The sequence below is a fragment of the Taudactylus pleione genome, unplaced genomic scaffold (assembly GCF_031769625.1).
Source record: "Taudactylus pleione unplaced genomic scaffold, aTauple2 ptg000086l, whole genome shotgun sequence".
Taxonomy (NCBI): Eukaryota; Metazoa; Chordata; class Amphibia; order Anura; family Myobatrachidae; genus Taudactylus; species Taudactylus pleione.
In genome coordinates, this window is record NW_028284488.1 from 8,144,108 (window position 1) to 8,168,096 (window position 23,989).

The 23,989-nt window shown below is 43.6% G+C and overlaps 1 protein-coding gene across 1 annotated transcript in view; it reads left to right on the plus strand.

Moving 5' to 3' along the window:
* The window catches only part of CHCHD3 (coiled-coil-helix-coiled-coil-helix domain containing 3), a 344,018-nt gene that overhangs the window by 8,735 nt on the left and 311,294 nt on the right, over positions 1-23,989 (plus strand). The gene's annotated exons all lie outside the window — the stretch shown is intronic.

Sequence of the window (23,989 nt, forward strand, 5' to 3'; positions counted from 1 at the left end):
TGAAGTAATATTGAATTAGTCTTCTGCCCATGATAAATTGTTTGAAAAGTGTTGTTTTTCATCAAAGAGCAGATTTTTTTTTTTCCTTTTATATTCCTTTTTTTTCCTGTTTTTATTATTAATTTTTTTTTTATGACCTGGCTAATTTGCAAAAAATGTAATTATATTTATATTTCTGATTATATTAAGGTATAGAAATATCTACAATAAGCTTATTTGTTTTAGCCCCTCTGTTTACATTTTTGGGAATGTAACTTTTTATTCTCATCTAAATTGCATGTCTCTTTATTATGCTGCAAATAATAATTAATATGGTCTCTAATTTAGGGACTGTCTTGTCTGTAGCATATAATTAACTTGCTCCAGTCTAAATGAGTGATATTATGCTGTATAGTAAGTTCTAATTTCTGTAGACTTAGGGCCTGATTCAGAGACTGATGCAATGGCGATTCTTACACAGATTGATTGTGAATGCGCGAACGCCACACACGCAGCGATTGCATTGCGATCACACACGCACAGAAGTCCCACTCATAAAGTCAGTGACCGGTAGTCCGCATTTCGGCGTGTTTGACCGTTTAAACGTCATTTCGTGGGCGTGCATAAATTAGTCATTGCATTCTACGGAGCATGAGAGCTCTCTGCGTGTCAGGAGAGCTGCAGTGTTTGCGGCTGGTCAGACTTGACTTGCATTCTGCGTGACTGCCTAATGTGCGTTGATGGTGCTGATGTTTAAGCTGTTGCACGTCGTTGGATATGAGAAGGATGCAGTGGGCATCCCTATGCTTAGCTGTCCTTTGGAAGGCATCAGCATATTTTAGCTACTGTGAAAGTATGCACTTGCGTTTGCATTACTGTCTGTCTCTGAATCAGGACCTTATTGTATAAGTGCGATTGCATGCACTCGGTGATTTAAATCAGTAGAACTTTAATTAAACTTAAACTTGGTAACTGGACTGGTTTATTTAAAACAATATTTTTTCAGGGCTATCCCTATTTAAAAAAGCAGTTTTCGAATTCAAACACAACAGCCTCAGCTGCACTTTAAACTTGGGAGCAAATATCCTATAATAATAATAATAATAATAATAATAATAATTTTATTTATATAGCTCTTTTCTCCTAAAGGACTCAAAGTGCTTTACATTTACAGTACAAAATACAAAACAAGCTTAAACAAGGGACATTAGTGAAATGCTTGGGTGAATAGGTGAGTCTTGAGTCTATTTTTGAAGGATTCTAGAGTGGAGGCCTCTTGAACTGTGCGGGGAAGTGAGTTCCATAAGGTTGGAGCCACAAAACTGAAAGCTTGGCCCCCAGACGAATTCCGTGAGATTCTAGGTACTGTTAATAGTCCTTCGTCAACGGATTGCAGTAATCGAGTGGGACAGTAGGGAATCAGAAGCTGCTTCAGGTACCCTGGGCCATGGTCATGAAGGGCTTTGTAAGTTATTAATCCAATCTTGAAAGCAATTCGCCATCTGACAGGCAGCCAGTGAAGGGAGTAGGGAATGGGTGTTATGTGGCTGGAACGGGGCTGGTTGGTTAATAGCCTGGCAGCTGCGCTTTGTACCATCTGCAAGCGGTGTAATTCTTTTGCTGGGAGACCGAGGTAGAGGGCGTTGCAGTAGTCTAGGCGTGATGATATAAATGCATGTATGACTTTAGGCAGATCTTCTGAGGGAATTAAGTGCTTGATTCTGGCTATGTTCCTCAGATGAAAGAATGAGGATTTGATTGTGGCTGATACCTGATGTTTAAGTGTCAAGCCACTATCCAGGACAACACCAAGATTCCGCACATGTTTAGTGTTTTGTAATTCTGAACCCCCAAGCGTAAGTCCTGTTGGTTGGCTATGCTGTAGTCCTGTCCTGTGACCTATCATAAGAACCTCTGTTTTATCAGGGTTCAGTCGCAGCCAACTGGCACTCATCCACTCCTGAAGCTCAGCTAGGCAGCCATTTAGGGTTGTTATTGGGTCATTTGTACCTGGAGCAAAGGACAGGTACAGTTGTGTATCATCTGCATAGCAGTGGTAAACCAGGCCATGACGTCTGATTATTTCACCCAGTGGCAGCATGTATACTGCAAAAAGCATGGGAGATGGTATAGAACCCTGTGGGACACCGCATGGAAGTGACACTGGTGATGAAGAGTTTACTCCAGAAGAAACTCTCCGTGACCTGCTAGTGAGAAATGATTTGAACCATCTAAGGACTGTGCCATCCAGTCCACAGAAATTTTTCAGGCGCTCAATTAGAATCCCATGCTCCACAGTATCAAATGCTGCTGAGAGATCCAGAAGGATTAAGATTGAACAATCACCTCTGTCTCTTGCCATCAGAAGATCATTAAGCACACATACAGAGCTGTTTCAGTGCTATGTCTTCTCCTGAATCCTGACTGGAATGGATCATAAATATCATGGGTAGACGGGTGGGTTTCCAGTTGCATTGCCACCACTTTCTCAATGATCTTTCCTAGAAAAGGAAGGTTTGATACTGGTCTGTAGTTGGTCATGCAGTCGGGGTCTAAATTAGGTTTTTTAAGAAGTGGTCTAACAATTGCTTCCTTTAGTGGTTCTGGAAAAATGGCTGTTTGCAAAGAGCATTGAACTATTTTTGCAATTACAGGGCCAATAATGTCTATACACCCTATGAGAAGCTTGGTTGAGGCAGGGTCCAGATCACAGGTGGTGGGTCGCAACATTCTGATTTTAGCAATGTCTTTTGCATCCATTATGTCAAAGCTGTTCCAGGGAGACAGGTGGCTTACCTTGGCAGGCTTGGTAGTTTGGCACTCCTTTGATGGCACTGTGGGGATTCCAGCCCGGATGGAGGATACTTTATCTGTAAAGCAGGCATGCTGGTTTGCAAAGCATCTCCACTGTACGGAAAAGCTGAGCCGGCCTATTGTTTGCTGCCTTGATCTCATTTGAAAGGAACTCTGTTTTCTTATGGGTGATTGTTGATTGATATTCTCTTATATGTTTGCTTAGTGTTAACTTATCTTCTACCAGGTTCGTCTTCCTCCATCGTCTTTCAAGTCTACGCCCCCTTTTCTTGAGTTCACTAACACTATTGTCAAACCAAGGGGCTTGACGGTGTGGTATGAGGGGTTGTATACGCACAGGGGCAATTATATCCATTGCAGCTGTCACATCCCTGTTATTGTAATGGACAAGGGAACAAGGATCTTCACAGGCCCCCATTACCGCAGAAAGATCCAGGTTTGCTGCAAGAGCCTGGGGAGTCATGCCCCTCCTTGGACGATACCTTGTCAACTCAATGGGTAAAGTTCTATTTTGAGGGGTTGCAACTGAGAAGTGAATTGAGTGGTGGTCTGACCTCGTGACTGGGTTTATATTTAGGTCAGAGACATCTAATCCAATCTGGAAGACAAGATCAAGAGTGTGACCACTTATATGAGTATCCGAAGGGATGACTTGTGTGAGGCCCAGAGCATTCATTGTGCACAGGAGATCTTGGCCAAGGTGTGAGAGCTCATCATCAACCCATGCATTGAAATCCCCAAGGATCAGCCATCTTTGATGCTCCAGAACTAGTCCAGCAACAATATCTGCAAATTCTTGTAGAAATATCTTTCCATCTCCAGGGGGGTGGTAAATGAGAAGTACTCTGAATCCTAATTCTGTAGTACTCTGAGCAGCGATGCACTCAAATGAGTGAGTCATTTCCATTGGGTGGAACTTAAGTTTAAGTGCTTGTCTAAAGCAGATGGCCACTCCCCCTCTCCTGCTGTTAAGTCTTTGGTTGTGAATGACAGAATAATTTGTTGGAACTGCAGCTTCCAAGATAGGTGCTGCATTTTCATCTAGCCAAGTCTCTGTAATACAGGCAAGATCTGCAGATTCAATAAGGTCAGCAATTGTGGCAGTCTTGTTTCTTCTAGATCTGGCATTACAAAGGACAGACCTGATTGGGCATACCGGAGTGCCTGTAGTTTTCTTTATATTGAGTGTGGGAGCTCTGGGGATGTCAGTCACAGAGCGGGAGTTTAATGATCTGTTCTTCCAAGCACAGGGCCATTTGATAGGTACCACTTCTATTTGTCTCCTATATGAGACTGGGGAACCTGAAGGCAAGGAACTTACGTGGTTACAGCGGATAAGAGATTTTCGTCCTCGCTTCCCACGACTACCCCGTTGAGTTTTTTGGAAAATGCCAAGGGATTTAAGAATGGAAGCCTGTGCTGGATAAATAGGAACTGCTGCTCGGTGGGCTGAATGAATGCATAAAGCTGGAGGTGTAAAAATACATTGGGTCATCGATGAGAGAGCATGAATTACATTTGATGATGAGAGAAGATCAAGTAGTTTTTATTTTTCTGTTTTCTCAACTCTGTGTATGATCCAGAAGTTATAATGGGATTCATGAGCAGACTAATATAATTTGGCCATTGCTATGTCCAGTTGCTTCTCTCTTGTACAAAAGGTATATTTTGAATAAGGAGTATCTAATAAGCTAACTTGTCTTTTCAGTTGATGATTTAGTTACACAAAGTATTCCAGGGCAAAGCAGGCTTGTGGAAAGGTGTTAGAAGCCATTCCTATTGTATAGGTGTGAAAATCCCACTGTGACACTCCTTTTGAAGTAGATATTCTGTGCAAGGGTAAAGATAACATGTCTCCAGTGGAAGAAAAATAAAAAAAAAATAAAAAATTCAAGCATCTCATTGGTGTCTGATGTTGCAGGCTTTTTGTATTTCTTGGGGCTCTATTTATTAACATTATTTTTACTAAAATAAAGTGAAAAAGGGTGTTTTCACACCCTTTTCACATTATTTTAGTTTCACCTGTAGTTATTAAAGGGCAATTGGAGTAGAATTAGTAAAATTCTACTCCAACCCCTAGTATCACTTATTTTTAGTAAAGCAGATCGCATTTCCCATAATTGTAATGGGAAATGTGATCCGACCATAGTTACTAAAAATAAATTGTAAAAAAATACCGGGGGAAGCCCTGTGATAACGCCACCTGGAGGTGGCTTTATCCAGGGTCTCCACCGGTTACCGGGCTCCCACTCTGCTCTAACGGGGAGAGCAGAGGCGGGAGCCGGTACCAGTAATCAGCTGTGTGGTCTAAGCAGACCGCAAGCTAATTGCTGTAGAAAAAAGAAAAAAAAAAGAAAAATTTTTTTTTTTTTTTTTTTTACTTACCTGAATCCAGGGACCGGTGATCCGGCCTCCGGTGATGGCTCCTCTCCGGTCAGCTGGTCTCCCATAGTACACTGGGGTCCGGTCATCAGGTGATCGGGCCCCAGTGCAGTATGGGAGATCACCTGATCGGGAAGCCCGGAGAAGATCACCGGAGGCCAGGAGGTACAGGTAAGTGTAATGAAAGGGGGGAGGGGGGGTCGCGGGAGTCCGCGATCGCGGGGGGGTGGAGCTTAGCGCGGGGGGCGGGGCTTAGTGTCGGTGGGGGGGTAGTAGCGGTGGTCAGTCGGCGCATGCGGGGGCTCTTAGTCGCGGTATTTTTTCCGAAAATACCGTGACTAGAGTGCGGATGGGATCCGCAGGTACAGAGCTTTATCGCAAGCTCTGTCCCTGCAAGGGATTTATAGTAAATCCCTGTGATATTGCCTGAATTCGCAATGCGAATTCACTCGGTAATATCACACTACAATCCGCATTCAATATGCGGATTGTAGTAAATAGAGCCCTTAGTGTTTATTGCTGTCAATTGTTTTCCTTACTACATTGCCACTCTATTTTCTTTCAAATTAACTTTTTCAAATGCTAAACTTGGTGTTGAGGAATTGTGTTTTTAATAGTATAGCACCAAGACATTTAAGAAACACGCTACAATGAAATTGTTTACTTATTCTCATCACCCAGCCCATCCTCTGGGAGGAAACCAAGGCACCTGGAGGAAGCCCAAGTTACCACTGGTTGAACATACAAATTTTACATATATTGTACCCAAGACTTGATTGGATATCATTTTGATCCCCAGTCGTCTGAAGAAACCATGCTAATAACAGTGCCACCAAACTGGTCAAATGCATATGTAGGTCTCTACAGTATATTTGTATACTTGAGATAGGCACAACTAATATAGGTAGTAATAAAATGTTTAGGAAAACAACTGTAGAGGCTCACACACCTGTGCAGAAGTTAAAGCATAGACATAACCTTATACTTTGTTCCCACTCTAATAGAAGACTAGACACTGTTACTGACTGTCTTTATGCCATCTCAACTGGGATGTCCTCTCACCACCTCAAACTTAATATTTCAGAAACGGAGCTGCTAATGTTGCTGCCAGTCAACAGAAGCTAACAATATAACTAAAAAAAATCTGAAAGTGGTGCTGTTTGTATAAATAAAATTTGAGAACATATATAAATCCTTATAAAAAAACTTGATAATTATGGTGTCCAAACATTTCACGTTACGTCACCAGTTTATGATGTCAGGTCTCACAACTCGAGTAGGCTATGAGAATGAGTAGCTCCCGACTCAGCAGACACAGGCACCTTAGGACACCTTGCCTGTTGAAGCCCAGCCAGTAAAGCATAAGGGACAAAACGCATTGAGGACGGTGCAGTGGACTCTCTCAAACACTCTTATGGCACTCTGTACTTATTGGGACATTAAGATGAGCAACTTTTTTTTTATATGGAAATCCAGTATTAATGGGTATTAATGCATCCTGAGGATGATTTGATTAACTTTGGGTGATCCTGGACTTCCTGGATTTGAGAAGAGGTTAATCTGACTGATGCTAACTAACCGAGTTTTCACAAAAGACATCATCATGATATGCCAGGTTTTTGAAATCGCACAGTACAAATTAAATAATCCATTTACATTACATGCATTTAATTTGTGTCAGCCAGACATTCCATAGCCACTCTTCGATATAAGATAGTTGTTCATGTACCACCTTCTGGATGTGGTGACGATAGAGCCAAAAGGTTATAACAGCCTGAAGCCTGTTGGAATCATAATTTCAACACCGTAGCTCCAATGGGGCTTAATGAAAATGTAGGTTTCTCCTATTTTTATTGATTTTTTTTATTTTTATCAATATTCGTCCACATATATTATTCATTGAAATAGGTGTGTTTTACTTATTTAAAGTGGCGGTATAGAGTTTCTTATACTGTTGCAAGGAATTGGGATTGTTTCTTTGCACGCTATTTTTGCCTTATTTATGAGTTAGATTGATGCAGATAGTGACATCTGCCTTATATGAAAGAGCACTGTGATTTCTGGATAATCTTCTATATTGCTGTAAAAAATGCTTTAAATTGTGATCTTGCAAACATCATATTCTTTATGTAATATATGACATGAAATTGCAGTGATATGCACTGAGCCGTCCCATATATGTGTAATAGCGTTCCCGCTAGGCTGTTTTAGCGGGGCGCGGCGCCCTGCCCTCCTTCTGGAGGGCAAAAAGCGCCCTGCCCTCCTTCTGGAGGGCAAAAAGCACCCTGCCCTGTAGGTGGAGGGCAAAAAGCGCCCTGCCCTCACAGCCTGCGGGTGCCGTTCTCACCCGCGGGACGCAGTGTCCCGCGGGTGGAGAAACATGTGGTGTCGCGGTGACTTCCCGGTCACCGCCGGAGAATAGACGCCGCATGCGCCTGACATCTATTCTCCCTTTCTGCAGCGCTTGGGGGCTGCCCGGCATGTCCGTAAGCGCCGGGCATGCCCCCAAGTATGATGAAAAGGGGACGCGTCTTATAGACACGCTCCGTTTTCATGACCACGCCCCCTTTTCAGGCGCGCGCGTGCGCCTTCAGCGCGCGCATAAGGTTGCAATATATTACACATAGTGTTCACTCTAGCTCCGGCGGCAGGCAGGGCGCCGGAGCTAGAGTTAACACTATGTGTAATATATTGCGCTTTTGTTCTTCTGTTCTGACAGATGTTGATTATTGATTGGTTACTGCATATTGTATGGTTTTTAATGGCCCTTTTTAAAAATTTGTGTTCCTGGATTCGTTAATGACCCAAATGGGCTGCATTGTTTACAGAGCGAGTTTATTGTTGTTGTTGCCGATAAAGTTTGTTGATAGGTTTCTATGGTAATGGGAATACACAGTTTTCATTTAGTGCCTTATCGGACCCCCTGACAGCCATTATGCGCCTGACGTCACTACGCTGGACGCCGGAAGGCGGGCAGCCACCGGGCACTTTTTGCACTTGGGGTGAGATGTATTTAAAGGTAACACATTACTATGTTGTTTGCATATTATCCTTGAAGAAAGATGTAAATAAACACCTCTGAAAAGTTGGAGTAACGGAGGTTTGCGTTGTTATTCTATGTGAAAAGCCCAGGAGTGCCTTAGCTGTCTTATACAGTATATGTATGTATGTATGTCTGTCTGTCCTGACACTCACTAACTCATTGACGCCTAAACGCCTGGACCTAGAAACATGAAAATCGGGGAGTATATTCCTTCCATGATGTAGGTGCCCGCCCACTAAGAAGGGATTTTCTGAAATTCGACTCCTAAGGGGTTGAAAAGGGCTAAAATGTTTCCTCCCCCTGTGCAATGTCCTACCTGACTATCTCATCGTGGCTGCAGCACAGTTGAATATTCAAACACCAACTGTCATCACAAGTGCTGCCAATCATCACTGGCAGTTGGTGTGGCTCCCCTATTTGAATAGTGAGGGATGGGAATGTGTTACTTCAGAGGTGAGAGTGGAAAATGTGTTACAACAGCAGTAAGAGGGGAATGAATTACTATAGAGGTGAAGGAGGGGTATGTGTTTCTACACAGGTATGGGAGGTGAATGCGCTACTACACAGGTGAGGCAGGGGAATGTCAAATGTGTCATTACGGAGTGAGGGAAGGGAATGTGTTACAATACAAGCAAGGGAGGAGAATGTGTTACTACACAGGTATAGAAGGGTAATGTGTTTGTACAGGTGTGAGGGAAGGGAATATTTTACTATAGAGGAAAATGTGTTACAACAGCAGTGAGAAGGGATTGTGTTACTACACAGGTGAGGGAGGGGAATGTCAAATGTTTTACTACGGGGTGAGGGAACTGAATGTGTTAAAACACAGGCAGGGGAGGGGAATGTACTATTTTTTTTTTTTTTCTTTAACTGTTTATTGTGATTTTTTTTATACATAGTATAGACAAGTATAAAAGAGAGTAATACACAAATGGGAGGTATGAGTAAGTGAATGGCCAGAATGACGGGTGAATATCTTGAGTTTATCAGCAATCTTGTTGTTGACTTAAAGGGAAAGAATATGTGAAAGTGAGGGATGAAAAGCATGGAATTGGTGACTTCTCCAAGCGAATAACCTTCTAAGAGCGAGTTAAATAAAGGTCGAAGCACAGGGGGTAGATGTTTTAGATAGATAGGGTTTTTTATTTTTTTATTTTTTATAATAAAGACTAGTAAAACCATCTGGACCTGGTGCTGCTGAACGATGGAGCTGCTTAATAGCCTCAGATATTTCTTCTTCTGTAATGGAGGAGTTAAGTGCAGTAATTTGAGCCATAGATAATTTAGAAAGAGAACAAGAGCTTAGGTATTGGCGAATAGCGTCCTCAGATGGGGGGGTAATAGGAAGAGTAGGCGAGAGGTTATAGAGTGATGCGAAATTGTTTAGCCATCTCCTGGGAGTCATGAGTAATGGAACCGTCTTGGCACTTCAAGGCATGAATACGATTACGGGTGCGTTTGGCACGGAGCCTGTACGCTAAAATGCACCAGATACCTGCAAAAGTGTTCGCGAACTGCCGAACGACAGTGGAGAAGATCACGCTCTAAGGCTGATTTTCTCCCATTTCAAATTTTATGCTCTCATCATACAGTGCTGCCCTTTCCCTCTCTAAACAGTCATATTTCAAGACCTCATCTCCTCTCAGTCCTCAAATCCCCAACGTCTCTTCACCACCTTCAACTCCCTCCTCCGCCCACCCCCTCCTCGCCTCCCCTCCACGCTCTCTGCCCTTGATTTTGCTACCTACTTTACATCTAAAATTGACTCCATATGTCAGGACATCTTATCCCACCAGTCCCCCTGCTATCCACCTCCTCCCTTCCCAGATCACCCCTCTCCTTCAATTTTACCGACTATAACTTTCTTCTCCCCTGTATCTGGAGAGGAAGTCATGTCCCTCATTCAGTCCTCCCCCCCCCCCCCCCCCCCTTCCACCTCCCCCCTTGACCCTATCCCTTCACGTCTCCTCCGCTACCTCTCTCCTTCTGCTTGCTCCCATCTTGCCCACCTCTTTAATCTCTCCCTATCATCAGGCACTGTCCCGTCTGCATTCAAACATGCCCTTGTCTCCCCCATACTAAAAAAACCAACCCTTGATCCTAACATTCTCTCCAACTACCGTCCCATCTCTCTCCTCCCTTTTGCTTCCAAGCTCCTTGAGTGTGTTGTTTTCAAGCGCCTTACCACCTTTCTTTCCTCTCATTCCCTCCTTGACCCTTTTCAGTCTGGCTTCCGTTCTCTCCACTCCACTGAAACTGCCCTCACAAAAGTCAGCAATGACCTCCTTGCTGCTAAATCCAAGGGCCACTACTCTCTGCTCATTCTCCTTGACCTTTCTGCTGTTTTTGACACTGTGGACCACCCTCTCCTTCTGCAAATCCTTCACTCCCTTGGTCTGTGTGACACTGCCCTCTCCTGGCTATCCTCCTACCTCTCTGACCGATCCTTCTCTGTCTCCTCTCATGACTCCTCTTCTCCCCCACAGCCTCTTGCAGTGGGTGTTCCCCAAGGTTCTGTTCTTGGACCTCTCCTTTTCTCACTCTATACATCCTCACTAGGTTAACTCATCAGCTCTTTTGATCTCCAATATCATCTCTATGCTGATGATACTCAAATCTACCTTTCCTCCCCGACCTCTCTCCCTCTCTCCTCACTCGTGTCTCCAACTGTCTCTCTGCCATTTCTTCCTGGATGTCCCAGCAATTTCTTAAACTTAATATGTCTAAGACTGAGCTAATCATCTTCCCTCCCCCCTACATAACCACACTTCCCACCATTTCTTTATCAATTGATGGCACAACTATCTCCTCTAGCCCCAAAGTTCGCTGTCTTGGAGTTATCCTGGACTCCTCCCTCTCCTTCAAACCACATATCCAGAATCTCTCACAGTCCTGTCGCTTTCATCTTAAAAATATTTCCAAGATTAGACCCTTCCTCACCCAGGATGCCACTAAAACCCTCATACACTCATTGGTCATCTCCAGATTGGACTACTGTAACCTTCTCCTATCTGGCCTCCCCAAATCCCTGTCCTCAATGCTGCTGCTCGGCTCACCTTCCTCTCAAAACGCTCTGCATCTGCCTCCCCTCTCCTACAAGCCCTCCACTGGCTCCCCTTCCCCTTTAGAACCCAATTTAAGGTTCTCACACTCACTTACAAAGCCCTCAGCCATTCCTCTCCCATTGACATCTCTGATCTCATCTCCCTTCACTCTCCTGTCCGCCCTCTTCGTTCAACAAATGCACGCCGCCTCTCATGCCAATTGATTACTTCCTCCCACTCCCGCCTCCAAGATTTTGCCCGCGCTGCTCCCCACCGTTGTAACTCTCTCCCACTTCCCATCAGACTCTCCACCTCTCTACAATCCTTCAAACGGGCTCTCAAGACCCATTATTTCATCAAAGCCTTCCAGCTCTCATCTTTAACTTGCTGCTACATACTCCTTCCTCCCTGCCTACCCCATCTGTTTCACCCCTGTTTGTCTGTCCCTCCCCTTTAGAATGTAAGCTCCTATGAGCAGGGCCCTCTACCCTCTTGTGCATCTCCTTACTATACATTCATCTACTTCTTACTCTCTACCAGGGCACCTAACACTTGATTGCTTTGCATTGTTGCTTATCTGGGTGTTATGGTCGTGAATGTAGCAATGTATATTATCCATGTCCTGTAATGTATTGTACTGTATTGTAAGTCACTGTAAATCAATCTATTTGTTTATGTACTTTGTAAGGCGTTGCGGAACACTTGTGGTGTCATATAAATAAACGATAATAATAATAAAAGTGCATCTGCTTTATTGGATTTCTCATAAAACTGCTTTCTGACCCAGAGAAGTGTGTGTGCAGCTTTTTTAGATAGAATTTGCGAAAGTTGACCTTTGATAACGAGGATTTTCAAATATGTACGTTTCTTGGGATGACGTTGAAGGAGTTGAGTCAGGGAAGCGAGAGTTTATTCAAGCTCCGAGATGCGCACAATTTCAGCTTTCCGCTGGGCAGCTGATTTACTAATAAGCTATCCATGGATAGTAGCTTTATGGGCTTCCTAGAGGGTAGAGGGAGTTATGTCAGGGGTAACATTGGTGGTATAAAAGTCGGTCAGGGTTTTGTATGGTCAGCTAAGTTGGACTTTTTTTTAATAATAACGAATAATTGCAACGCCAATAACTGGTGGAACTGAGCGATTTATGAGATGGCTATCTCTACTTCCACTGCCGAGTGGCTGGACCAAGAAATGGGAAGTGTCTGAGCCCCGAGGAGAGCCTGAGTGGATGCATGGTCTACAAAGAGATAGTCATTGCGCGTGTATAAGAATTGAGGGAGGGAATAGTGAGTATGACCTCTTGCTGAGGGGTATAAGATCCGCCATGCGTCATAAAGATCATGGAAAGAAATCTGTGAATGGCGGCTTTTCGAAAGTTTAGTGTGGGCTTGGAAGGGTGTTCCTCTGTGCGATCTATCCACGGTGGGAATGAGGGTGGAGTTAGTCATGTCCTATAATTGTAAGACACTGTGGAAGCCGAGCTAATTGGCTAAAGAAAGAGGAGTATAGAGAACCCTGCTGCACATTTGGGGCGTAAACCAAGGCAAGTAGTATTGGGGTCTGATTAGAAGTACCAGTAAGTATGATGAAGCGGCCTTGTGAATCAGTTATGGAATCCTGGATAACAATAGGAAGGTCACGGTGCAACATAATAGCAGTGCCTCTGCGCTTGGCTGACATAGAGGAATAATAAACATGGGGATATTGCTTACATGTTACAGAAGGATGGGGGGCTTTCAGGTGGGTCTCTTGCAGCAGGACAGTGTCAGGTTTCTGTCAGGAGAAATACTGGATAGCCATGGTACGTTTAGTAGGGGAGTTTAGGTCATTGACATTGAGAGTAAGGATCTGTAATTTCATGGTGGATAAAAAAAGGTTTGAGCAGAAAAGAGATATGGGGACACACACCGACTGAGGGATAGGGATAAGATGGAAGCAAAAAGGAGAAATAATAGAAAGCGTATGAAAGAGGAAGGATAACAGAGGGAGGTAGAGGACCCGTTCCTGAAAGAGTTCTGGGTCTATCATGGAAAGAGTAGGTGTTGTGGAGACACTCCTTTCGGAGGGGAGCGTGGCACAAGCTCAGTAGGAGATGGAGAAGGAAAGGCATTAGGGGGTGATGTAGTAAGTGGTGAGAAAGAATAGGAAAGCATGGAAAACTTAAATGGGCATAGTGTGGGAGCTCCTGAAGGGGGCAAATAGGATAGAACATCAATTGCAACAGGATAACGACTTGCCCAAAGAGCAGAAAATAAAAAGAAAAGATAAGTATGGCCTAGTGATAAAGCATATAGTAAAGTAAAACAAACATAACTTCGTACTCAACACCAAAGTACACACATATGGTATCAGTTAAGCACAGAGTGGAATTAACTATAAAGTGTAACAAGAGTAGGGATATACATAGCATTAACAAATATGATGTAATATACAATAGTACATGTAATGTGGTGTAATTAGATCATCGTTAAGTTATGTAAAGTCTAACCTATCGGTAGGCATATATATCATACATCATAAAGTGTAACAGAAGGGTAGACCCAATATATAGCATCAACCATTATATAATAATAAACAATGGCACATGTAATACGGTGTAATTAGATCATTGTAGAGTGATGTAGAAAGCATGAAACCGGAACTTAGAAACACAATACTAAGTAATTAACAGTAAACAATGGAGAGGTCGTTATCTCAAATGCATACTTAAGTGTAAAACACCCAGCATAGGGAGTTGTCAAGCTGTAGACCATTCTGAAGAGGGTGCCGAAGGACTAGGAAAGTCATTTTTTTTCCGTAAGGCCTCAGGAAGTTTGTCTATGATGCCAAAAGTCTGGAGGAGTTTGTAGCCTTGAATGGGTGTCTTAACAACATGCGTTGAACCATTTCTGGTGACGAGGAGTTGAAAAGGGAAGCCCAATTTATACTGAATGTTAATATTCCGAAGTGCCTTTGTCACGTTGACAAGTTCTCGCTGCTTTTAAAGCGTCGATTGAGCAAGGTCTTGAAATATTTGGAGCTGAGAGCCAGAATAGGAAACCATTGGGAACCCTCTACTAGATGCAGTTATTTGGTCTTTAGTCTTGAAATAATGAAAGCGTAATATGGCGTCTCGTGGTGGTTGATCTGGTAGTGGTTTGGGACGGAGGGCTAAATGAGCGCGATCTAAAAGGAGGAAGCCTTTGGAAATACCCGGGACGAGTTGTAAAAACAGGTCCTCTAAGTAAACTGGGAGGGCCTTTGCCGACACTGTTTCAGGTATGTTGTGAATACGAATATTGTTCCATCCATTGCGGTTCTCCAAGTCCTACAGTTGATCTTTCTGGGACTTCAGCTCCGCTTTTAGATCAGCAGTGTTCTCCCCAGAATTTTTTTCCAGTGGGGTGGCTTCAAGAAGTAGCCAGGTGGGGGCCTTAATAATAGCCATAATAAAATGTTTTAAACCCTGACCTTATAATGATTTAAACTTGAAATAACATTTGAATATTGATTCTCCTCTTCTTATTAGAGGCCCAGTCATCTGATTATGAAAAAGCTGCAAAGTCTGTAGGATCTGGTCCTTTTTATACAGCTCCTAGATACTGTCCCCACTTGCAGGCTCCCAAAGTGCCGGGTAGTAGGCTGTTTCTTGCCGGGTGGTGTACCTGCAAAAAACAGCCTGGGGAGAACACTGACTGGATCAGTGAACTCTTGTTCCATGACGTTTTGGAATTGACATACCTCCTTCATTTTGTGCTCTAGAGCATCAGTACGGGAACCCAGTTCGGCAATTTCCGACCGGAATTTTGCGAGAATAGATCTAATTTCAGATTGAATCGTTTTGGTGACAAAAGAAACAATATCTTTAGGAGAGAGGTCACATCAGGAGGAGAGATATCATCAGGATTTAATGCATGATCTGAGGGGGAGAGTATCGAGTAAGAGAACCTGTTTTTTCCCAGGCACGGAGAATGCTAGATTTAGGAGTAGCAGCAGGTTTATGCTGTGTCTGTGACATGGTGAATGCTGGATCAGCTCCACGGATGGGTGATGTAAGCGGTAATATTCAAGCACTGTGGAAGTGTGGAATAAAAATCAACAGACAGGGCTCCTTTTAGAGACCGGATTTGATCAGGAACAGACCCTCATTGAAGGAGCAAACTAGCCGAACTCACACGCATCCGTCAGGGTGTCACTTAGAGCATAGAAAGCATAGCGTGTGAGCGCAGTAAGATATATCATGGAGACAAAAAAGAAAAAAAAAAAACCTGTCTTTAATTGCAGCTTGATAGTAGAGTGGGTTAAATAGCAGGCAGACTCTCCATAGCAGCACCAGCCTACTGAAGCTCTGCTTCAGCAGAAAGTGAGATGCAGGGGTTCACACGGGGGTTGAGGGCAGACAGGGGCTTCCAGGTGGCACCATGCAGTGTCCCCGCTATATAAGGTTGCTAGCATAGCTGATGGTGAGAACCGCGGGTGGGCGGTAGTAGCTTGTAGTTGTCACTGGGTGTGAGCCGCAAATCGAGGCTGCAGCTCCGGCGTGGTGCTAGGCCTGAGCCCCGGAGATCAGAAGCAGGAGTCGGGATCGGCGGTAACAGTCCCCTGGTGATAGGGGGAGGCTATGGGGAGCCAAATCGCCCCCTTGTTTATGTACATTTTAAGGCACTGCGGAACCCTTGTGACACCGTATAAATAAATAAAGAAGAAGATTATTAATAATATCTGTTTGCAACACAAAAATTATATACAATGCCATGACAACACTACACCAACATAAATTTATTCCCTTGTTTCAAAATATCTCCCAACTTGCCCCCTCTTCTCTTCTCAAGATATGTTTACTTATTACTTGCTCTGATTCCCGGATGGAGGATTTTTCCATACTGCACCTACTATGTGGAATGCCTGCCTTCACACAACAAGACTTTCACCTAGCCTCAAAACTTTCAAGCGTATGCATGACACATTTCATCTTCAGGCAAATTAATCAAATTCCAGAACCCCACACTTAACCTCCCTAAACTATTCAACCCAATTACCTGCCCTGCTTACTCAAGCAAGCCTTCTGATTCCTGACCAGTATTGCTGCCAACTTTGTTTTATGACTTGATAATATAGCTCACTAAGCACTTTCTATATGTAGTACCTCCATATATCAAATTCCTATTTCCTATTTCCCTATAGATTATATAGATTATAAGTTTGTGTGCAGGGTCCTCTTCCCTCTCTTTCTGTTAACACCCAATATTGTTTTATTACTGTGTTCCCAATTGCGCTGTAGTGCTAGCATATTCTGTTGCGCTTTAATATTAAAACAACGGAATAATAAATTACTGGGTATTAACAGACAGAGCTATAGGAGGACCTGGCTCATAAACTTACTATCTATAGAGTAATAGGAATTTGATATGAGGTTAAGTGCTACTGTACCTATAGAAAGTGCTTAGTGTGCTATATGATCCAGTCATGCAGCAATATTGGCCTGGAACTAAATATATGGGTGTCCATATCATAGGCTCTATGAATCACTATATCAGGAAAACTTTTCTTGTCTTTTTGCAAGGATCAAAGCAGACCTGTTTGCTTGGTGTTCTCTCATTATATTTTAACTGGGTAGGATCATTTCCATTAAAATGAAATCATTTACCGATGCTTTTTTTCTCTGCCAAGGTCTTTGAGTCTTGTAAACAATCTCTTCTTCTTTCCCACCTTAACCTTGCTTCCCCAATTTGTTCTGCTGACAATGGATTGGTTCTGGTATAAGGTCTTCAGACGACCTGCTGCTTATAGGTTCTTTTCTATCCTTTTAATTTTTTTCTGGCCCAATTATTCAGAACTCAATGAAAAGTTCTCTTTGAATTTTTGCATCTTAGACACTTTGTGGATTCTCTGTGGTGTCAAGTAGTGCTATCACTCCTATCTCTTCATTCGAACAGATCTGGGCCCCCTGAGGAAGATTACTGGAAAACCATGAGGCGAATATGGTCTCTGTGTCAGTGTTAACTTTGATCAAAGAAAATCTTTATAAAGTGTATTATCGATGGTATCTTACTCCTGACAATCTCCCTGTTATGCTGGCAGGGTTGTCATCAGTTTGGTACATTATCACACATATGGTGCTTCTGCCCAAAATCTTCCAATTTTGGGATGATATTAAATCCCTCCCCCCCTCATTCCTTCTGTACCCAATTCAATTAAACTCTTGGTCCTTCCACCGCTATCCTTTCCCAGATGCAGTTTCCCATTCTGGAAAGCCTCCTCCATCCTTGTAGCAGCTGGTTGCTTAATTGCTAAATTCTGGCAGCAGACTGAACCACCCCACGTTCTAGGACATAAGTACTACACTTGATATATCTCCTGCATGGAAAAAAATCAATAGCCACATATATGATGAATAACTTCCTGCAGATACGAGGGGTGTGCAATAAGTTTCCGGATGCATAAATAGTATGAAAAAATGTATAGTTCACTTTGTTTGTAAATTTAAAAGTCTTCTCCAGAGGAGTCTATACAAAGTTGCATGCGCTCAAACCATTTGGAGAAGCAACTGGAACAGTCTAAAGCAGGATGAAGGTTTCCTCTGCATGCTGGATGAAGATCTCCACTGCAGCTTCCGGTGACTCAAAACAAAGCCCAAGCATGTTGCGCTTGATTTGTGGGAACATGCAGTCTCAGGGGGCTTGGTCTTGACTATTTGGTGGATGACCAAGCTCCTGGATGCATTCATGGGCCAGAAAATCCACCACTTTCCAGGATTTGTGGACAGGTGCATTGTTGTGATGGAGAAGGGCGCCAAGTGCGCGAGTTTGGCCCCTGGAAATGGCTTCCAGCACTTGCAGCAGCCATTGGTTGGCGTACTAGTTCCCAGTGATGGTGCACTGCAGCATGACCAGTCTTGGCCTCAAAAACAGCCACCATGTGCTTGGCCACGCTGCGCTCACTTTGGAACTTCTGTGTTGGCGCACCTCCAACTGGGGTCCACTGGGCTTACTGTTTGGTCTCTGGGTCGAAACTATAGATCCAGGCTTCCTCGCCACTGATTATCTCCCAGACAGAGTTTGAGTGAATGCCATCAAACCTGGCCAGCATGTTGCGGCACCCAAGCCTCCTCCTGCTCTGGAGTCAGCTGATGGGGCACCCAGTGTTCAGAAACCTTGCTCAGGCCAACTTTTTGTGGAGTATCGAGTGGATGCCTATCTCCTCCTCTAACTAGGCCATGGTCTCCTTGATGTCTACCTAAACATTGACCGGCACTGCAGCAACGTTGTCCTCAGTAATGGCGGACACAGGTTGACCACAGCGTTCCTCGTCTTCTAGGGACATTCTCTCACTCCAAAATTTTGCATACCACGAAAAACACAGTGGTTTGCTTTTTCAGGAGATATCTGCAGATTTATAGAATCCCCTGAATGTACCGGCATTCCGGAGACTGGCCCCTGTAGCTAATGGTATCTCAAGGTGGCGTTAGCTGCTGTTGCCTATGGTCTACAGATCGCAAAAAGTATCAGGAGAGGGGTCCCTAGCATCCCTCCCTGGCATTCTCTACTCAGACCACTCATGCACAGTAGCGCTGAAGGAGAAGTGAAAGGTTTGCATTAGGGTTGTGTATAGATCCCCTTCAGTTAATGTGCCTGGAACACATGCAAAGGGATGTCGGCAGTCCCTTTGCATGTGCATCCTGGGTACGGGATGTCCGCAGTTGGGATCCCAGCGTTCAGAATCCTGTCTCCGGCATCCTGACACTTGTTGGTTAGTATGCTAACTCTCGCTCTCTGCCTACCCTAACCCTCCCTCTTTGGTGCGTTACCCTAACCTCCCCCTCTAGTGCCTGAACCTAACCTCCCCCTCCCCGAACCCTAGACCTAAAGCTGGGTACACACTGACAGATATATTGACCGTTCAATTGATCGGCCAATATATCTGGTGCCCGTCGGCCAGTGCGTACCAGCGATATGTCTGTGAACTACGTTGTTCAGACATATCGCATTGGTGCTGCTGCACAGCCCATGGACAGATCTATCTGTCCATCGGTAAGTGTCTGCAGACCGCCCATACACCTGCAGCGGCAACCACGGAGAGGGTGACGGACCCTAGTGCTTGGAGCGTCACCGTATCCATTATACAGTACATTGAGCATTTCATTTTTAGTAATTCTACTTTTTGTCTGTTCAATTATTAGATCTTCTACAGAGTTGTCTGCATGCAAATGTGCAATTCATTAGGATGTTTTTTTTGTTTAGTTTTTTTTTTGGAGTTCTGTAAAACTCACTAATTTTCATACTATAAATGCAGTTTGATTTAGTAATTGATATAATACTTTTTTGACTGTTTAGTAAATGTTATAAATTTCAGTATGAGAAGGATCTTGCTTTCTCCATCATTGAGAAGTCTTAGGATTTGGAGGACCTAAGAGCTCCTGTTAAGAATTGCTTGCCAATCTCCTTATTGTTATAATGGAGTAGTGTTTCCTTAATGTTTGATATCTGCAGCTGCTGAGTCCTTTACAAACTCTCACGTCAGGCACATACTTCAATGCTTCCATTGCTTTTTATTCCCCATATGGTCTTCTATGTAACTACACAGAAGGCAACCACTCAAAGAAGAAAAAAAAAACTAAGAGGCATTTGTACTTTGCATGCTGAATGTGTCATTATTTTGTTCTCCTCCTGCACCGCTTTATTTACAGCATTTATGAAAATGTGACCTTTTCCAGTTTTGGCAAAGTTTATGACTCACTGACAAGCACTCATAAATTTTTCTCCGGAATCTTTTTTTTTTTTCTTCATACAATTTTACATTAATATTTAATATTTTATGATAATAGTTGAATTTCTGTGTGTGTGTATACCATGCTTGTATTAGTCCATTTTCAAGAAACGGATATCCTATAAGACATGGCACCTAAATATTCATTCACCTCTATAGCACATCTGCGGGCTATGGAACAAGGTAAACCAATCCAATATTTTACCCTCGGTCGCCCACACAGTACAATTATCAGGGCGATGCGCTGATATCGGGTGGATCGCGCTGATATCGGGTGGATCACCCCGATAGTTGTATAGTGTATGCCCAGCATAAGCAATAGTTTTTTTTTTTTTTGCTTGATATAATTAGGTCTTTCATAAAGTGGCAACCATTAGACCTAGCCACAATACATTATAAAGTGCATCCAAATGAGTGTCATACCATATAGAAAGCATGTCTGTGACCCCCATACACAACAGAGAACATCCCAGTGACTACTATACCATGCACAGAGCATCCGAGTGATTGATGTTCAATGCACAGAGCATCCCAATGATCGCCATAATTTGCATAAAACATCCCAGTAACCGCCATACAGTACATTGATAATCCTACTAATCGCTATACAGTAAATTAAGCATTCCAGTGAATGCCATTCAGGACAGAGTATCCCAGTGACTGCACTAGTGCTTGGAGCATCACAGTAGCCATTATACAGCATTTCAGTGACCAACATACAGTACATCAAGCGTCACAGTGACCAATATACAGTACAGACAGCATCGGAGGGGCTGCCATATGATACATTGAGCATCCCAGTTACTGACATACAGCACATTGAGCTTCTGTTAGGCCATCATATAGTGCATAGAACTCCAGTAACCGCTCTACATTAGAAAGCAACCCAATGAACATTATATAGTACATTGAGAATCCCATTGACATCCATACAATAAATTAAGCATTTCAGTGACCACCATACACATCAGAGAGCATCTGAGTGACTGCCATACTGAACAGAGAACATCCTAGTAATAGTCATACAGAACATTGCGTATTCCAGTGGAAGTTGAAGGTAAGTTCAAGCATACCCCTTGACAACGCTGAACACTACAGCTAGAGCGAGAGGGAGTGGGAGGAGAGGAGGAGACAGAGAGATGAAGGCAGAGACATTGGGTACAGGGGAAAACACAGACTGGTAGGAATTGGAGAAATTGGAGAAATAAAGTTTAGAATGGGGAGCAGAGACATAGATGAGGTGAAAAGAGGAGAAAAGTTTGAGTTGTTGGGGGTAATATGAAAAAAAAAGATTGGCACAAGAGCTCGGTGAATGACTGGTTCAAAATACTAGTACATGTTACAATGTTGAAAGGCTTTATATCTAATACAGACCTTTTAATAACGCACACTGTAGTGCGGTTAGTTAAAAAAAAATAAAATCAAACTTGCTGTGTTAATTCTAGTTTCATGATCGGACAGGGCACTTATATGCGCAATGAAGACACACCCTGAAAGGGAGTGTGGCCTCGCAGGAAAGAGGTGTGGCCTCATGACATGCCCCCTTTTTCACATGCCAGGGTTGTGCCAGCACACACGGAGATGCTGGGCTGCCCCCAAGCTCTCCCTGCATTATGAATAGATGCCATTGCAATAGTCAATGTGGAAAATAATGAGTGCATGGATTAGAGTTTTTCCAGTGTCTTGTGTAAGATATGGCCGTATTTTGGATATGTTTTCTAGATGTATGTAACAGGATTTTGAGACAGATTGAATGTGGGGAACAAAGGACAGCTCAGAGTCAAGGATGACACCTAGGCAGCAATCTTGTGGGGTGGTTTAATTGTCGAATTGTCAACAGTGATAGAGATATCAGGTTGGGTACTACTATTGGCTTGTGGAAATATAATTAATTCTGTTTTGGATATATTAAGTTTGAGGTGGCGAGATACCATCTAAGATGAAATGTCAGAGAGCCATTCAGTGACACGGACCAGCACAGATGGTGACAAATGTGGGGAGGATAGGTATATTTGAGTTATCTTTCGCGTACAGATGATACTGATAACCAAAAGTGCTGATTAGTTTGCCAAGAGAAGTGGTATAGATTGAGAAAAGCAGAGGACCTAAGACTGAGCCTTGCGGTACTCCAACTGATAGAGGTATCAAACAGATTTCTAAACTGCGTTGCCAAATTTCTAGACCTATGTTGCCAAGAGCAAAAGTACCATTTTAATTTCTGTTCCAGTTTTTATAAATATTCCTGTCAGTCTTTTCATATTGAACCTGCCAATATATTGATTTTTGAGCAGTACCTGTAATTAAAACTAACATTGTAATGGGCAAAGTAGATATCGTCCATTGGCCGTGCATGCTGCCCGACCTACTCGATATCGAACAGGTTACTATAGGGACCCACGATTGTTGATTGCTGGTCGCTATAGACGTTGGTGTGCTGGATGATTGATAGCTGTGCTCTCCTGCTGCTTCAGTGTTTTTAGACCTTTTAGTCAGATGTTACTATGGTATACTGAAGTAAAATTACAAGCATTTCTTAAGTGTCAAAGGCTTTTATTGACAATTACATTAAGTTTATGCAAAGAGTCAATATTTGCAGGGTTGACCCTTCTTTTTCAAGACCTCTGCAATTCGCCCTGGCATGCTGTCAAACAACTTCTGGGCCACATACTGACTGACGGCCGCCCATTCTTGCGTAATCAGTGCTTGGAGTTTGTCAAAATGTGTGGGTTTTTATTTGTCCATCCGCCTCTTGAGGATTGACCACAAGTTTTCAGTGGGATTAAGGTTTGGGGAGTTTCCTGGCCATGGACTCAAAATTTTGATGTTTTGTTCCCTGAGCCACTTAGTTATCACTTTTGCCTTATGGCAAGGTGCTCCATCATGCTGGAAAGGGCATTGTTCATCACCAAACTGTTCTTGGGTGGTTGGAAGAAGTTGCTCTTGGAGGATGTTTTGGTACCATTCCAGTGTACTCCCCAGGCCCTATGTTCCGGGCGCATCGCCCGACAAAAAAACGCTATCGCCCGGCACCTCGCACTCCCAACCCCCCCTCCCCGCCACAATGCGCATGCGCAACGTCTCCTACCACCCGGTCACCCTTAATGTGTCCTTGTTGCCATGGACGCTGGTGGTGGATGTGACGTCGATGCTGACGTCACGTGTTCATGAGGGTTCCGGGACGCAGCGCATTGGGGCAGGGGAGGTGCCGGGCAGGGGACGCTGCATTGGGACCGGGGGAGGTGGCGGGCAGGGGATGCGGCTTTGCGGCGGGGGAGGTGTCGGGCAGGGGACGTGACATTGGGGCGGATGAGAGTGCCGGGCAGGGGATACTGCAATGGGGCAGGGGGGACATTGTCCATCACAGTGCAGGGGCGGCGTCAGACTGCAGGGCAAAGATCGCTCCCCCTGTATAAAAGCACAGGCGCATTGTTTAGACGGGAACAGTTGCCTGAACTGTTTAAAGAGAGTAGACCTGCATCCACTCTCTGTGTTGCAGCTAAAAAAAATAAATCTGTGGGGACAGTATCTGTGGAGCTGCTGTATAAAAATATATTCTGGGTAGCCTGCAATAGAGGCCAGTATCTAGGGGCTGTTTAAAAAAAGCTGCAGATGACTGGGCCTCTAAAAAGAAGAGGAAAATTAATATATAAAGTGTTATTTCAAGTTTAAATCATTGAGTTCAGGATTTTAAACATTTTATTATTGCGAAGGCCCCCACCCAGCTACTTCTTGATGCCACCCGGCTGGAAAAAATTTCTGGGGAGAACACTGTATTCTTTATTCATGGTTCTGTTTTTAGGAAAATTGTGAGTGAGCCCACTCCCTTGGATGAAAAACAACCCCACACATGAATGGTCTCAGGATGCTTTACTGTTGGCATGACACAGGACTGATGGTAGCGGTCACCTTTCCTTCTCCAGACAAGCGTTTTTCCAGATGCCCCAAACAATCTGAAAGGGGATTCATCAGAGAAAATAACTTT